Consider the following 11108-nt stretch of genomic DNA (forward strand, 5'->3'; position numbering starts at 1 on the left):
TCAAATTAATTCATATTTAACTTTGTAATATGATAAGGATCAGATGGCTTGGTTTTATGGTAAATAGGAAGATTCATTAAGGGTGACTTGGTCTTATCTCAAGTAAATGAATATTTTATTCATTTAAAGTTAGATTAAATGTAAATTAAGATGAAATGTACCTAACATTTCATTTCACATGCTCATATTCTTCTCCAACCAGACGTGAGCTTCTTCAAAGGTGAGAGAAAGCTTCAATTTCATTTTTAAGCAAATTCATTTGGATTTTGAGTATGCTGAAAATAAAAAATTGTTATATGCGAAAAACACTATCATTTGGTACCAATATTGCATAATAATATTGTTAGTGTTCAAGTTCATCTTGAATTGATGAAGGGGATGTTGATTTCTTTTGTTTTATGGGTTATGAAGAGTTAAGTGATTTTAAAGAATTGATTGTAAGAATTGATGAAGAACCTAAGGATGAGGTTAAAGAAAATAGTTTCTATTTTGAATTTAGCAGTGGGTTTGAAAATTCACCAGAAATTATATAAAAATAATTTAGAGGTTATTTTTATATATTTGTGTTCATATATTGATCTAGTTTTGTTTAAAACAAACGGAGATCAATTTCAATGTGTGTACAAAAAGATATGAACTTTTAATCAAGGAAAGATCAGAAAAATCGGACAGCAGATTCTGCAAAGCAGATTCTGTTGGTCAACTTTGAAAATTCACCATAAATTGTACATAATGAATTAGAAGGATTTATTTATATGGATAGATTTGAATTCAAGTCTAGTTTTCAACGGAATAAACATAATTAAATTCCAGTATGTATATCAATACAAAATACTGATTCTTTAAAGGTAGTGTGAGTTGTCTGAATATGGAAAATTGATGGGTTGTTGTGTAAGTGTTGTATAATTGATATACTATGCTGGAAAATGTTTTTTTGGAACTGAAATGAGTGTTAGATGTGAAAAATGACTATTTTGGGAAGTTTAGAAAGCTTGGTGATTGTAATGCAAATTTTGAATTGTTTGGTAGTGGTTATTGTAATTATGCTTTTGTAAAAGTATTTGAATGGTAATAATTTCAATGTTGGAATTATTGGTATTAAGAATTTAAGTGGTAAAATGGAAGGACCATTTTGAGTAAATTGGAAAAGTTGGTTTCAATTAAAAAGAATTAATAAGTGTTAAAGTAGTTAGTGGTGAATAGTTTGAAGTATGATTATGGAATTTATTTTGGAAATATATTTATGTTAGTACAATACTAACATATATATAGGTATGAATCTATATTTTGTACAGATCGTGAATTATTCGATGTTCAAAGTGATTCGAGTCTAAAAGAAAAGGGTTATTGTGGACAATAGTGAGGCACATATTTTGAAAGATATAAAGTGTCAAGGTGAGTGCAATACATGCATGACATTGTACATGGATGTTTTATACATCATCAGGAAGACTTGTGATAAGTCAACCTTATTTATATCAGCATAATATTATGTCATATTTTTTATAAATTGACATGACATTGATATGTCACAGTATGAAATTAAAATGCATTGATTTTGGAAAAATGTGATATTTTACCATGAATGTTATTTCGGGTATGAACTGCCCAATGTTAAATATTGATGATATACTTTGCCATGGAGGAATCAAATAAAATAGACTATATGCCCAAGTAAGTCATTGAGGGACATGGTATAGTTGGCATGTCATAGAGTATAGGAGATGTAGGTTTATAATAGAACTATAGTGTGTAAGGACACTAAGTGCAGGAAAGGTGGATACGACCTTATGTATCATGTCTGGATTAGCACTATGGCATAAGCTTAGTGTAGGTGGTGGGTATGACCTTATGTGTATTATCCGGATTAGCACTATGGTGTAAGCTTAGTGCAGGTTTAGCACTACGGTGCAGGTATATTACTCGAATACCTAGGGTCCTCAAGGTTGTATATTGGGCTATTGTCTATTGTTTATGGCTATTGTCTATGGTATATGGTTATGGAAAAATGGAAAGTGTATTGGTAAAATAAACTTACGAGCTTATGGAATAAATGGTAAGCACATTGATAAAATAACCTTACGAGTTTATGGAATAATGTAAAATAAGCTTACGAGCTTATGGATTAATGGTAAGTATATTGGTAAAATAAGCTTACGAGCTTATTGGATTAAATGGTAAGTATATTGGTAAAATAAGCTTACGAGCTTATGGAATAAATGGTAAGTGTATTGGTAAAATATTGGATATGCATTTAATGATTTTATGGCATTTTGATTTGGACATTGAAATTCATGCATGAATTGTATTGCACTGATTATTGTTTTAATTGCCTCACTAAGTATATACTTAGCGTGTGATGATTTTCACGTGTAGGTAAAAAGCCAGTAGTAGAATAAAGAGTTCGAAATGGCACCAAGCATCGAGGAGTATATTTCAATATCAGTAAGACATCCTATGGTGTAATGTTGATTTTATTTGTGGCATGTATTTATTAATGTTCAATTTGTTTTGTTGAATAAAATTTGGAAACAAAATGGTAAATTTATAGTGATGAAAGGTTAATTTTTATGAATTTATATGTATTTTCGGAAATTACTATAGCAGTTATTGTAGCAGTGAATAGTGATGAACAGTAACAATGCTGAAAAATTTCTAGATTTCTTAAGGGGTACCGATTCCCCTGCTACAGGAACCAATACCCTCAATGTTCACTGTTCAATATTCATAAAAAAATATTTTGAATTAAATTTGTTATAATGAAACACAATTAATATGATATGATATTTTCGTAATATCATTTATCATTTTAAGTAAATAAATTTTATATCACTTTTGAAATGGAAATGGTTTTAAAAATTCGGGTGACATCTATCATCTATATAGGTATAATTATACGGGTTATGGGTGTTACATTTATTGGCATCAGAGCTACAGGTTTAGCCGATTCTAGGACTAAACCGAGGTTGTTTTGAATTAAAAAATGTATACATGCCACTAGGATGTCAAAAGTTACTTATAGTTGTATATATAATGTGATGATGCTTATAGGGAGTAAAGTTACTCTTTAATAATGTATGATGATTCTGACTATGTTCAGATGTTGGAACTAAAGACAAAGGTAAGAAAGTCGAAATTGTTGAAACGAAGGTCGAGATTGATTAAAAAGTTTATGAATTGGAAGAATTGATTAAAAAGTTTGAACGACTTACAAGAAAAGTCGAATCGGATAAGGATCCAGAGGAGATTTCTTAATCTAGTGATGCTTCTGAGGTTTCTCCAAGTAAGCTTAAATAAGTGAGAAATATTTAAGCTAAGCATTAAATTGTTTAAAGTATTGTTGATTTGAGTAAGAGGAATTGAGTAAGCGGTAAATATGATTTCCGCTAAAAGTTTAAAGAAAGTTGAGTTAATAGTGAATCAAATGGTTATGAGTTGAATTGAGAATAAATATCAAGTCCATAAAATTGGATAAAGTTACCTTGCGAGGGTAAATATGCGAGAATGGATTGTCTAACCATTCCATGCTGCAATGAATTATTGTTTAGATCGAGATTGATTCTCAAGAACTTGAAAAGTGTTAGATTCCTAGTGAGAGGAAAAATAGTAAATTTGTTTACTAGTGTGATTTAGCATTAACTGCTATGAAGTTATTGCTACAAATTTATCAAGTTTTCTTATTGAACGATGTGAACATTGAGACTTTCATTTGAGATTGAAAATATTTCAATTGTTCGAGAATAATTTCTATGGATATGGATAAGTTATGCAGATTTCTTTAAGAATGAAATAAGGAATTTCAAACTAGAAATATTCAATTCTACTTGATATTAAGTGATATTATAGTGGGAAAACCTATGGGCCATGATGCAAGTGTTAATCGGATAAATAGTAAATGTCCGATAAAGATTCAGGAGTTTATGTTAATGGTGAATCTTATGGAATTATCATTGGAGAGTTTTAGATCATTTTGATCATGAGTTGGTTGTCTCTGCATTATGGTTGGGTTAATGGTCGCAGGAAGCGATTAATTTAGAAAAATGCGGAGAAATTAAAATTTTTAATGATTGATGAAAAAGTGAAATCATCATTAACGTGATATCAACAATGGTTGCGATTAAGATGATGTAAAAATTATGCATAGCTTTTCTAGCTAAAGTGATAAATACTCAAGTATCTGAAGTAAGATTATATGATATTCCATAACTTGGGAATTTTCATATGAAATTTTAGATCTATTATTTGGATTACCTCCAAAGTGAGAGGTGAAATTCAATATTTATAGTTATCAGGGCATTAATCATGTATCTATGGATTCGTATCGAATGGTTGCAATTGAGTTAAAAGAATAAAGAACCAATTGCAAGAACTGCTAGATTAAGGATGCATTAGACCGAGTATTTTACCTTGGGGTGAACCGATATTGTTTATAAAAAAAATGGATATATGCAATTATGAATAGATTATTGATAGTTAAACAAAGTAACTATCAAGAACAAGTATAATATTCCGGGGATTGATGACTTGTTTGATTAGCTTAAGGAAGATGTTCCAAATATAGTTTTCAGAATACGGTATAGACACTATGAGTTCGTAGTAATGCCATTTGGTTTGAAAAATGCTCTGGCAGCATTCATGGATTTGATGAATTGAGTATTTCGATATTACTTAGATCAGTTTGAGGTGGTTTGTATTGATGATATTCGGGTATACTCCAATACAAAGATAGGACATGATGTTTATCTTCGTATTGTAGTTGAAATACTTAAGGATAAAAAGTTATATACTAAACTATCAAAGGGTGAACTTTGGTTATCAGAAGTTGAATTTCTTAGTCATGTTGTCTCGGCATATGGCATAAGAGCTAAAAAATATATAATATAAGAAAAATAAAAACAGAAAAAGAAAAAGAATAAAAAGAAAAAGAATAAAAAGAAAAAGAAAACGAAGAAGAAAAAAAGACAAATAGAAAAAGAAAAGAAAAGAAAAAGAGAAAAAATTGAGAGATCAGAAAAAAAATAATATTTCACTTGTGAAAAAAAATGCGAGACTAAAGACTTTGAAGTCAAGTATGATGAATGTCCATTTTATCGAGGAATAATGTGTATTCCTCATAATGATGATTTGAAGAAAAATATTCTTTTTGAGGCACATTATAGTCTACTGACTATGCATACAAGTGGGAACAAAATGTATCAGGATGTAAAGAGTCATTTTGGTCAAAAGGTATGAAAAGAAACATTTTGAGTTTGTTGTTACATGTTTGACATGTCAACAAGTAAAAGTTGAGAATAAAGTGCTTTCGTAATTGTTGCAACTGATTTCTATTCCAGAGTGGAAGTGGTAAAGAGTCACTATGGATTTTGTTAATGGACTACCTTTGACATCAAATAAAAATGATTCCATTTGGGTGATAGTGATTGGTTAATTAAATATTCATATTTTATTTCGATGTAAGTAGACTATGCATTGGATAAATATGCAAAGTTATATATTAAGGAGATAGTTAGAATACAAGGAGTATTAGTATCCATTATATCGGACAGAGATCCAAGGTTCACTTTAAGATTTTGGAAATATTTGCATAAAGTTTTGGGTACTTGATTGAATTTCAGTACGATTTTTCATCCACAGCTGGATGGTAAGTCAGAAAGTACTATTCAGATATTAGAAGATATGCTAAGTGCATGTGTGATTGATTCCAAGGAATCATGGGAAAAGAAAAGTATTTGATGTTAGTAGAACTTATCTACAACAACAATTATTAATTGAGTATCAAGATGGTTTCGTATGAAGTTTTATCTGGGAGAAAATGTCGAACACCATTAAATTGGTTTGGATTAAAAGATCGAAATCTTGTTGGCCAGATTTATTGAAAGAGATTGATGATAAAGTAAAGATAATTCAAGATAATCTCAAAATGGCATTTGATCGACAGAAGTCTTATGTAGACTTGAAGCGAAAAAAGATTGAAGTTCATGAAGATGATAAAGTTTTTCTTAAGGTATCGCATTGGAAAAAGATTTTACGCCCAAAACGCAAAGAAAAACTAAGTGTACGATTCATTGGACCATATAAGATATTAAAAGGAGTGGACTGATGGCTTATCAGTTAGCATTAACTCTAGAGGGAATTGAGAACCAGAGTTGAACAAAGTGCACAATGTTTTTCATGTGTCGATGCTTAGAAAGTATCGATCAGATTCTTCACATGTCATTGTATCAGAGGAAATTAAGATCCCACCAGATTTGATTTATAAAGAAGAACCAATATGGATCTTAGCTCGAGAAATCAAAGAACTGCGTAACAAGATGATTCCTCTAGTCAAAGTGATTTAGCAAAATCATAATGTCAAGGATGTTACTTGTGAAATAGAGAATGATATGAAGAAATAATATCCATAACATTTTCATATCGGGTTGAAGAATTGGATTAAACAAGTTTAAAATCTAATGATTAACATGATCTTCACAAAATCCTCAAATTAAGGAGGAAAAATCAGAATTGAAGAAGTTGGCAAGACTAAAAGAGGTTTTTGCATAAGGCGTAGGCACAACTTCTTCTTCGATAGACTTATTCATCTTGAACTATCGAAGAAGAAGTCTACAGATAAGACGTGAGCAGCACATCTTACCAGTCAGTATAACCATAAATTAGGGTTACGAATTTACAATGGAAAGTGCAATCCTTATAAAAGGGGAGTTAGGGTTTCTATAGAAAGTTTTAAAATTCGAGGACAAATTTTCTTAAGGAGGGGAGAATTGTAATACACCAAAAATTTAGACAATGACCAAAATGAAAATTTGGAAAGTTTGATGGTCAAAGTAGAAAATTGGGAAAACGTTTAGGGAATTAAGTGATAATTTCCTAAAAATAATTTTATTCCATAAATAGATGGTTTACTCTTGAGAGTGGAGTTTTATGTAAATCATATTTTTTGAATTTGAATTTGAGTAAAGAAAAAGTAGAAAGGGTTAAACTCCGATAAGGAATCGGTAATTATGATCGAATTGGAATTTTACAAAAATTTTAAGGATGTTATAAAATGGTTGGAAATATTATTTGAATATTTTAGATCAGAGAAATTGGTATGGATATGTGCAATTTTTCATATTTAATCGAAATAGTGGAATTTAGTGACTAAAATGCAATATTTGAAAATTCATGGGGGATTTCTGAAATAAAAGTCAAATTAATTCATATTTGACTTTGTAATATGATAAGGATCAGATGGCTTGGTTTTATGGTAAATAGGAAGATTCATTAAGGGTGATTTGGTCTTATCTCAAGTGAATCAATATTTTATTCATTTAAAGTTAGGCTAAATGTAAATTAAGATGAAATGTACCTAACATTTCATTTCACATGTTCATCTTCTTCTCCAACAAGACGTGAGCTTCTTCAAAGGTGAGAAAAAGCTTCAATTTCATTTTTAAGCAAATTCATTTGGATTTTGAGTATGCTGAAAATAAAAAATTGTTATATGCAAAAAACGCTATCATTTGGTACCAATATTGCATAATAATATTGTTAGTGTTCAAGTTCATCTTGAGTTGATGAAGGGGATGTTGATTTCTTTTGTTTTATGGGTTATGAAGAGTTAAGTGATTTTAAAGAACTGGTTGTAAGAATTGATGAAGAACCTAAGGATGAGATTAAAGAAAACAATTTCTATTTTGAATTTAGCAGTGGGTTTGAAAATTGACCAGAAATTATATAAAAATAATTTAGAGTTTATTTTTATATATTTGTGTTCATATATCGATCTAGTTTTTTTTAAAACAAACGAAGATCAATTTCAATGTGTGTACAAAAAGATATGAACTTTTAACCAATGAAAGGTTAGAAAAATCGGACAGCAGGTTCTGCAAAGCAGATTCTGCAAAGTAGATTCTGTTGGTCAACTTTCAAAATTCACCATAAATTGTACAGAATGAATTAGAAGGATTTCTTTATATGGATAGATTCGTATTCGAGTCTAGTTTTCAACGGAATAAATGGAATTAAATTCCAGTGTGTATATCAATACAGAAAACTAAATCTTTAAAGGTAGTGCAAGTTGTCTGAATATGGAAAATTGAGGGGTTGTCGTGTAAGTGTTGTATAATTGATATACTACTATACTGGAAATGTTTTTTTGGAACTGAAATGAGTGTTAGATGTGAAAAATGACTATTTTGGGAAGTTTAGAAAGCTTGGTGATTGTAATACAAATTTCAAATTGTTTGGGAGTGGTTATTGTAATTATGCTTTTGTAAAAGCATTTGAATGGTAATAATTTCAATGTTGGAATTATTGGTATTAAGAATTTAAGTGGTAAAATGGTGAGGGACCATTTTGAGTAAATTGGAAAAGTTGATTTCAATATTAAAAAGAATTAATATGTGTTAAAGTAATTGGTGGTGAATAGTTTGAAGTATGATTATGGAATTTATTTTGGAAATATATTTATGTTAGTACAATACTAACATATATATAGGTATGAATCTATATTTTGTACAGATCGTGATTTATTCGGTGTTCAAAGCGATTCAAGTATAAAAGAAAAGAGTTATTGTGGACAATAGTGAGGCACATATTTTGAATGATATAAAGTGTCAAGGTGAGTGCAATACATGCATGACATTATACATGGATGTTTCATACATCATCAGGAAGACTTGTGATAAGTCGACCTTGTTTATATCAACATTATATTATGTCATATTTTTTATAAATTGACATGACATTGATATGTCACAGTATGAAATTAAAATGCATTGATTATGGAAAAATGTGATATTTTTACCATGAATGTTATTTCGGGTATGAACTGCGCAATGTTAAATATTGATGATATACTTTGTAATGGATGAATCAAATAAATTAGACTATATGCCCAAGTAAGTCATTGAGGGATAGGGTATAGTTGGCATGCCATAGAGTATAGCAGCTACAGGTTTATAATAGCACTATAATGTGTAAGGACACTAAGTGCAGGAAAGGTGGATACGACCTTATGTATCATGTCCGGATTAGCACTATATCGTAAGCTTAGTGCAGGTGGTGGGCACGACCTTATGTGTATTATCTGGATTAGCACTATGACGTAAGCTTAGTGCAGGTTTAGCACTACAATATAGGTATATTACTAGAATACCCATGGTCCTCAGGGTTATATATTGGGCTATTGTCTATTGTTTATGGCTATTATCTACGATTTATGGTTATGGAAAAATGACAAGTGTATTGGTAAAATAAGCTTACGAGCTTATGGAATAAATGGTAAGTACATTGATAAAATAAGCTTACGAGCTTATAGAATAAATGTTAAGTGTATTGGTAAAATATTGGACATGCATTTAATGATTTCATTGCATTTTGATTTGGACATTGAAATTCATGCATGAATTGTATTGCACTGATTATTGTTTTAATTGCCTCATTAAGTATATACTTAGCGTGTGATGATTTTCACGCATAGGTAAAAAGCCAGTAGTAGAATAAAGAGTTCGGAATGACATCAAGCATCGAGGAGTATATTTCAATATCAATAAGACATCCTATGGTGTAATATTGATTTTATTAGTGACATGTATTTATTAATGTTCAATTTGTTTTGTTGAATAAAATTTGGAAACAAAATTGTAAATTTATAGTGATGAAAGGTTAATTTTTATGAATTTATATGTATTTTCGAAAATTAATGTAGCAGTGAATAGTGATGAACAATAACCACGCTTAAAAATTTCCAGATTTCTTAAGGGGTACCGATTCCCCTGCTACATGAATCGATACCCTCATTGTTCACTGTTCATAAAAAAATCTTTTGAATTAAATTTGTTATAATGAAACATGATTCATATGATATTATATTTTCATAATATCATTTATTATTTTAAGAAAATAAATTTTAAATCACTTTTGAAATGGAAATGGTTTTAAAAATTTGGGTGACATCTATAATCTGTATAGGTATAATTATACGTGTTATGGGTGTTACAAAGTTAATTAGCTTTGTCATAGCATTTTTATTTTACATCTTCATTTTTTATATAGTTTTACTTGTTATTTTCCTTGTCTTTTTTAGGATTTTGTTGGTGTATGACCAGAAGAAATTCTTACTGGCCATTAGAACCAATTGAACCTGATATTGAGAGACTTTTTAGGCAAAGGAGACATGCTCAAGAAAACATGTATCAAATTAGCAATCAAGGTTTTGGTTAAGAGGAAGATCAGAATGCTGAGGCAATTCCGAATGCTGGGAATGAAGCTAAGCCTCGGGCAATTTGAGATCACTTAAATCCTATCTTGGGTGACTTAAATCTTGGAATTGTGGCACCCGAGATTCAGGAAGCTCATTTTGAGCTCAAACCAGTCATATTTAATATGATGAATTCGATAGGGCAGTTTGGGGGCATGCCTCATGAAGATACCCAAAAACATATTCATAACTTCTTGGATGTGTGTGATTCTTTCTGAAAACAAGGAGTGCACGATGATGTACTAAAGTTAAAGTTATTTTCATATTCTATGCGTGACCAAGCAAGGACTTGGTTGAGTGGTGTTCCAGCTGGCTCGATGCAGTCTTGGTCTGATTTGTGCAAAAGTTTTTTACTGCGAAATAATATGCCAAACATGAACACCTAATTGAGGAATGACATTGCTTCTTTTCGTCAAGCTGATGACGAATAAATGTATGAATGATGGGATTGGTATAAAGGACTAATTCGTAAATGTTCTAATCATGGTTTTCAAGATTGGAATCAAGTATTAATGTTCTACAATAGAGTCAATGCGCCCACAAAGATGATGTTGGATGCCTCGACAAATGGGACATTGCTGGATAAATCACCTGTAGAGGCATTTGATATTTTGGATAGGATTGCCAATAATGATTATCAATTTCCATCTACAAGGGTTGGAGCCGGGCGAAAAGTGTTCGGGAATTTTGAGTTGGATACTAAGGATTCCGTGTCCACCCAACTTTTTGCCATCACCAATATGTTTAAGAATTTACAACAATCAAATAAGGTGAAAGAAGTGAAGGCAACCAACTCAACATGTTTATTATGCCATGGTAATCACTATGAGAGTGAGTGTCCTACCAATCAGGAATCCATCAACTA

This window comes from Hibiscus syriacus, unplaced genomic scaffold (genome assembly GCF_006381635.1).
Source record: "Hibiscus syriacus cultivar Baekdansim isolate YM2019G1 unplaced genomic scaffold, ASM638163v2 tig00111993_pilon, whole genome shotgun sequence".
Classification (NCBI taxonomy): domain Eukaryota; kingdom Viridiplantae; phylum Streptophyta; class Magnoliopsida; order Malvales; family Malvaceae; genus Hibiscus; species Hibiscus syriacus.